Raw genomic sequence first — 8040 nt, forward strand, 5'->3', positions numbered from 1 at the left:
TATGTGTATATAATTTCACTAATTTCTTTCCCTCTCTGATCCCATCCTCTCATTCCCTTTCCCTCTGACCACTTTCCCTCTAGTTCCTTTGATCCTGCTTCTACTTCTATTCCGTTTCTCAGTTCACATTATTCATTAAATTCCTCATATAAATGAGATCACATGATATTTTTCTTTCTCTGCCTGGCTTATTTCTCTTAGCATAATAGTCTCCATGTCCATCCATGTTGTTGAAAAAGGTAAGATTTCCTTCTTCTTCATGACCCCATAGTATTACATTGTGTATACATATCACTGCTTTTTAATCCACTTATCCACTGATGGACACTTGAGCTGTTTCAAGATCTTGGCTATTGTGAACAATGCTGCCATAAAATGGGGGTGCATTTCTTTTTTTGAATCAGTGATTTGGTATTCTTACGATATATTCCTAAAAGTGGGATAGCTGGATCAAAAGGCGATTACATTTTTAATTTTTTGAGGAAACATCACACTGTTTTCCACAGTGGCTGCAGCAGTCTGCATTACTGACAGCAATGCAGGAGGGTTCCCTTTTCTCCACATCCTTGCCAGCACTTATTATGTGTTGTTTTGTTAATGAGCGCCATTCTGACAGATGTAAGGTGATATCTCATTGTGGTTTTAATTTGCATTTCTCTAATGATTAGTGATTTTGAATATTTTTTCATCTGCCTATTGCCCACCTGTATGTTCTCTTTGGAGAAGTGTCAATTCATTTATTTTGCCCATTTTTTGATTGGAATGTTTATCTTCCTGGTGTTGAGTTTTACAAGTTCTTTATAAATTTTGGTTACTAACCCCTTATCAGACATATCGTCAAATATGTTCTCCCATTGTGTGGTTTATCTTTTATTCTATTCATATTGTCTTTAGCTATGCAAAAGCTTTTTAGCTTGATATAGTCCTATTTGTTCATCTTGTTTTTTATTTCACTTGCCTGTGGAGATAAATCAGCAAATATGATATATTGCTGCAATAGATGTAGGAGAGTTTGCTGCCTATGTTTTATTCCAACATAAAACATGATTATGTGATTATGGTTTCACAACTTACATTTAAATATTTTATCCATTTTGAGTTTATTATTGTGTATGGTATAAGTTGGTTGTCTAGTTCCATTTCCGTGCAAGTACCTGTCCAATTTTCCCAACACCATTTGTTAAAGAGACTGTCTTTATTCCATTGCATGCTTTTACCTCATTTGTCAAATATTAATTGTGCATATATGTGTGGGTTTATTTCTGGGTTTTCTGTTCTTTACATTGATCTGTATGCCTATTCTTATGCCAATACCAAGCAGTTTTTGAGTACAATGGACTTGAAGTATAACTTGATATCAGAAAGCATGATACCACTCACTTTATCCTTTTTTTTTTTAAATGGCTAAGGCTATTCATGTTCTGTTTTGGTTCTATATAGATTTTTGGAATATTTATTCTATATATTTGAAGTATGCTTTGGGTATTTTAATTGGAATTTAATTAAATTTATAGATTGCTTTGGGTAATATAGACATTTTAATGATGTTTAAACTTCCTATCCATGAACACAGTATATGCTTCCACTGTTTGTATCTTCCTTAATTTATTTTTCAATGTTTTATAATTTTCCAAGTACACGTCTTTTACCTCCTAGGTTAAATTTACTCCTAAGTACTTTATTTTTTGTTGTTGTTGCAATAGTGAAGGGGATTGATTTCTCAATTTCTTTTTCTGACAGTTCACTGTTGGTGTATGAAAATGCCACTGATTTCTGAATATTAATTTTGTATCCTGCCACCCTGCTAAATTCATTTATCAGGTCCAGTAGTTTTTTTTACTGCAACTTTAGGGTTTTCTATGTACAGTATCATGTTATCAGCAAAAAATGATAGTTTTACTTCTTCTTTTCCAATTTGGATGCCTTTTATTTTTTTTTTCTTGCCTGATTGCTATGGCTAGGACTTCCAGAATATGTTGAATAAGAGTGGTGAAAGGGGCACCCCTGCCTTGTTCCTGATCTTAAGGGGATTGCTTTTAATTTTTCCCCATTGAGTATGATGTTGGCAGTGGGTTTGTCATAGGTAGCCTTTATCATGTTGAGGTATGTTCCCTGTATTCCCACTTTGCTGAGAGTTTTGATCATAAATGGGTGCTGGATTTTTCTGCATCTATTGATATTATCATGTGATTTTTCTCCTTTTTGTTTATGTGATGAATCACATTGATTTTTTTGTGAATATTGTACCAGCCTTCCCTTCTCAGAATAAATCTCACTTAATCATGATGTATGATTTTTTTCAGGTATTTCTGTATCCAGTTTGCTAATATTTTCTTGAGAATTTTACATCTAAGTTCATCAGAGATATTAGCTTATAGTTTTCTTTTTCTTTTTTTTTGTAGTGTCTTTGCCTGGTTTTGGAATGAGAATTATGCTCACCTCATAAAAGCAGCTTGGAAATCTTCCTTCCTGTTGAATTTTTTGAAATAGCTTGAGAAAGATAGGAGTTAGTTCTTCTTTGAATATTTGGTATAATTTGCTGTGAAGCCATCTGGTCCAGGACTTTTGTTTGTTGGGAGTTTTTTGATAACTCTTTCAATCTCACTTGATGTTATCATTCTATTTAGGTTTTCTGATTTTTCCAGATTGATTTTGTAAGATTATATATCTTGAGGAATTTGTCCATTTCACCTAGGTTGTCTAATTTTTTGACATGTAGTTCTTCATAGTATTTTCTTACAACCTTTGTATTTCTGCTGTTTCAGTTGTTACTTCTACACTCTCATTTCTAATTTTATTTATTTGAGTCTTCTCCCTTTTTTTCTTGGTGAGTCTGGTTAAAGTTTCATCAACCTTGTTTACTTTTTCAAAGAACCAGCTCTTGATTTCATTTATCTTCGGTATTGCTTTTTTAGCCTCTGTCATTCATCTGCTCTGAGCTTTATTATTTTCTTCCAACTACTTCCTCTGGGTTTTGTTTGTTGTTGTTTTGTTTTGTTTTTTAGTTCTTTTAGATGTAGGGTTAGGTTGTTTATTTGGGCTTTTTCTTGCTTCTTATGATATGCCTGTAGTGCTATAAACTTCTGTCTTAGGGCATCTTTTGCTGTGTCCCATAAATTTTGAGTTATTGTATGTTTATTTTCATTTGTTTTAAGGAAATTTTTTATTTCTTCTTTGATCTAATTGTTGACCCATTCATTATTTAATAACATGCTTTTTAGTCTCCAAGTGTTTAAATGTTATTACATTTTTCTTTTGTAGTTGATTTCTAGTTTCATGCGATTGTGATCAGAGAAGATGCTTGATATGATTTCAATCTTCTTAAATTTATTAAGGCTCATTTTGTGTCCTAGCATGTGATCTATCCTAGAGAATGTACTATGAGCACTTAAAAAGAATGTATATTCTGCTTCTTGAGAGTGAAAGGTTCTGAAGATATCTATTAATTCCAGTTCATCTAGCGTGTCCTTTAAGTCTGCTGTTTCTTTCTTAATTTTCTCTCTTGAGGATCCATTGATGTTAGTGGGGTATTAAATTTCCCTGCTATTATAGTAGTGTTGTTGATCTCGCCCTTTATGTCCATCAAAATCTGCTTTATAAATTTAGGTGCTCCTGCCTGACCTGTGGTGGTGCAGTGGATAAAGTGTCGACCTGGAAATGCTGAGGTTGCTGGTTCGAAACCCTGGGCTTGCCTCGTCAGGGCACATATGGGAGTTGATGTTTCCAGCTCCTCCCCCCTCTCTCTCTCTGTCTCTCTCTCTCCCTTTCTCTCTCTCTCCTCTCTAAAAATGAATAAATAAATTTAAAAAATTAAAACAAAATACAAAAAAAATCTAGGTGCTCCTATATTAGGTCCATAGATATTTATAATGGTTATCTCCTCCTGTTAAATTGCTCCCTTTATCATTATGTAGTGACTTTCTTTATCCCTATTATAGCCTTTGTTTTAAAGTCTATTTTGTCAGTTATGAGTATTGCTACCCCAGCTTTTTTTTCATTTCCATTTGCATGAAATATTTTTTTCATTTGTTCACTTTCAGTTTGTGTGTCTCTTTTGTTTTGTGGTGGGTCTCTTGTAGACAACATATGTATGGGTCTTGTTTATTTATCCATGCAGCTACCTTCTGTCTTTTGATTGAAGTATTTAATTTATTTACATTTAAGGTTATTATTGATGTGTAGTTTTTTATTGCCATTTTATTCTTTAAATCTACATTCTTCTTTTAAAGATTGTTTTCCCTTTTTTCTGTTTAAAACAGGCCCCATAACATTTTTTTGCAGCATTGGTTTTGTATATATGTAATGAATTTCTTGAGGTTTCTTTTATTTGGGAAGTTTTTTTATTTCTCCTTCAATTTTAAAAGATAGCCTTGTTGGATAAAGAAGTCTTGGTTGTAGGTTCTTGTTCTGCATTACTTTGAATATTTCTTGCTATTGCCTTCTATCCTCTAGTATCTCTGGTGAGAAGTCGAATGTCATCCTTATGGGGGCTCCTCTGTAGAAAATTAAATGCTTTTCTCTTGCAGCTTTTAGTATTCTTTCTTTATCCCTTAATTTTGGTATTTTAATTATGATGTGTCTTGGTGTAGGCTTCTTTGTGTTTGTCTTTAATGGGACTCTCTTCTTCTTGAACTTGTGAACTTTTTCCTTCATCAATTTAGGAAAGTTTTCAGCTGATTTCTTCAATCAGGTTCTCTATCCCTTTTTCTTTCTCTTCCCTTTCAGGAACCCCTATGATGTGGATGTTGTTTCTCTTCATGTTGTCACAGAGCTCTCTGAGCATTTCCTCAGACTTTTTGATCATCTTTTTTTTTTCTGCTCTGCTTTCATTCTTTTGTTTATCTTGTCCTCTATATTGCTGATTCAGTCCTCTGCTTCATTCAGCTTACTTTTAATTCTTTCTAGAGTAGTCTTCATTACTGATTTGTATTTGTCATTTCTGACTGGTTCTTTTTGATGCTTATTATGTTTTTATTTAGGTACTCATTATATCCATCCATTGTTGCCCTATGATTCTTGAGCATCTTAACAATCATTATTTTAAACTGTGTATCCAATAATTTTGTTATTTTCATCTTATTCAGTTCTTTTTCTTGGGATTTCTCTTGTTGATTCATTTGGATTGCATTTCTCTGTCTTCCCATTTTGTCTCTGTATAAACTCCTCCTTTGGGTGTGTTGTTTGTTTAGCTAGCTGAGTGTAGTGTTGATTTTTTTCTGCCTCTAACATTCAATTTTGTTGTTTCTATATCTTCTTGGGTTGGAATCTACTGTTTTTTATAATCCACTGTGGGCTACTTGTTTGCTGTCACTATTCTTTTTGTTATTTGTGTTGGCATTTTCTATGTCTTAGCTGGTCAGGTGTGAGGAGCCCTTCCTTAATATATGACTCTAACAAGTGTTGTTAGGTCCTGAACTGATGCTCTCTGTAGCTGGCTGTGGGATGTGCCCAATCTGGACCTCCCTGGCTGGAGCCTGGCACAGATCACTGGGGGTCTGTGCCTATGACTGGCCCTTATCAACCTTTTTGGAGATATAAGCGATACAGATCTTGTGGCTGCCTCTGCTGGGCCCATGTGCCATTGTAAATATCAGTTGCACTCCAAGGCTAGCTTTTATCTACTCTTGGCCTGGGAGAATTTTGTTTAAAAGTTCAAATTCCCCTGAGATCCACTTTCTACTGCTTCTCATTGCTGGCTACTTGTTGGACTCAGTACTGTAATTCAGAGATTAGGTACGGTTTTGGATGTACCTTGCCCCTTAGCCTCAGGTGTCATTCTATCCAGACTTTTTTTTTTCCTTCTTTTTTAGCCCTTGAAGGGTGTGGCCACAGGAGTCCAGTGGGTGTGGCCTCTGTGTTCTGTCTGTTGGCCTGGACTACCACCACTGCTTCTGCCACATCAGGCATTTGAGCTTGGGTGCTGCCAGTGCCAGACAGTCACCACTAAGGCCCCTGCCTCAGCCACCATGAGTGAGCTTGTACAAACACGCTGAGGCCGCCCCAGCCTCTGCTGCCATGCCTGGCCTCTGCCGGCCCACCTGCCCTCCAGTAAGTACTCAGCAGTGTGTGTGTGGGGGGATATAGCTCAGACCTCAGGACCCACTGCCTGTGTCCCTGATGCTCTCCCTGTTCCTAAGCACCTCTTTGTTCTGACTAGAGCAGAAGAGCCTCCAGTGGGCAGGGTAATTTCTTTTCTTTGCTGGCGTTGCTGCTCCCAGAACAAATGGTCATTTAGATTTGGGAAATGACTCAGCCCAGGTTTTAGGGTGGTTGTCCCTCCAAGTGTCTCTCCCTGTGCCTCTGAGATTTCACTCTCTACTGCCAACTCCAGTCCTCTCAGTACTCCCTGCCCCCGGAACTCTGGGTAAGTGGCTGTGAACAAGGTTTTCTGTGTGTCCCTTTTAAGACGTAGCCTGGCTCTGAGAGTTCTGTGTCTTTCTTGCAAACAGTATCCCTGCTCTTTTCTCCACTGAATGCTGTCCATACGCCTCTTCTAAGCTCGGGTCTCTAGGCTGGGGCTTTGGTCCTGGGGCTGAGGACCCACAACTCTCTAGGCAACCCACCCCACCTCGACAGTCCCTCCTGGCTGCTGCTCACTCCTGGGAGGTGAGCAGCCCTTTATGCATCTCTGCCTTTCCAACCAGTCTCAATATTTTTTCTTTGGTGGTCCTTGGTTATAGAATCCTCTTAGTTTAGTTCAAAGTTGGTTTTTCAAGATGATTCTTCTTAAATTTAAGTTGTAATCCACTTTGGTTCTGGGAGGTGGGAGTTGGAACCTCTGCTTACTCCATTCCCATTTTGCTGCTCTTATAACACTTTTCTAATAAAGGTATTTTCCAAGTAAAACAAAACAGAAAGAAAAATTGTAACATATTACAATTACTTATAATTCCAGATAAATATTGAGCTACAATGTAAAAATGCAAATGTTTAAAATCTTCAAAGCAATGTAGAAAATATAATTATGGTTCTGAGAAAAGTAAATATATTTGTTTTGTTTTATAGGTATGATAGGCAAACAGTCACAGGAAATGTGATTAATTAAATCACAAAAACATTATACAAAATTATCTTAAGGCACTATAAGGAAAGTGAAAAGATAAGCCTCCAACCAGAAGAAAATATTTCAGCATATGTAACAAAAGTAATAGTGTAAAGAATATATAAAACTATTTGCAAATCAATACGATTGAGAAACATAATAGAAAATGGAAACAATATGAAAAAATATTTACTCAAAAGACAATACTAATATGCAATAAATATAAGAAACAATGATTAATGTTAGAAAATGCATTAAAACTATGAGAATATAAGTGGATTGAGCATCGGCCTGGGATGCTGAGGGTCTTAGTTCAAAACCCAGAGGTTGTTGGCTTGAACATAAACCTGCCAGCTTGAGCATGGGTTCTCCAGTTTAAGCATGAGATCATGATCTCAAGGTCACTGACTTGAATTTAAAGGTTGCTGGCATGAGCAAGGGGTCACCGGTTCAGTTTGAGCCCCTGGTCAAGGCAGGTATGAGAAGCAATCAATAAAACAACTAAATTAAAGCAACTGTGAGTTGATGCTTCTCATTTTTCTCCTCCCCCTTTCTCTCTCCCTTCCTGTCTCTATCACTTTCTATAAAAAAAATAACAACAAAAACATGAGCATATATTTTATAGTTAACAACATTGAAAGTTTTAGAGTATGTTGCTGGGATTGTGCAGTGGGGATAACTGATAGTGTAAGTGAAATTATAATTTAAAAAATAATTTTGTTATCTTTTAAAATTGACTGTGAGCATCCTCTAGACAGGCAGCACTGCATGCATAATAACATCATGTCAAGAGAAGGGATGTGAAAATTCCCCTGTTCAGGAACAGAACATGCCTTAGAAAATACTGCATTGAAAAAGTGAGAAATCATTCCTTGAAAATGATGATCGTTTTCGCATATGAGCTAATATATGATAACATTTATTTTGATTTAACAATCTTGCGGTTTTCCAGCTGTACATTAGGAGGCACTTCTAAGTCAGTTGCACTGTCTTCTTTG

Source organism: Saccopteryx leptura, chromosome 1, assembly GCF_036850995.1.
Source record: "Saccopteryx leptura isolate mSacLep1 chromosome 1, mSacLep1_pri_phased_curated, whole genome shotgun sequence".
NCBI classification, from domain to species: Eukaryota; Metazoa; Chordata; class Mammalia; order Chiroptera; family Emballonuridae; genus Saccopteryx; species Saccopteryx leptura.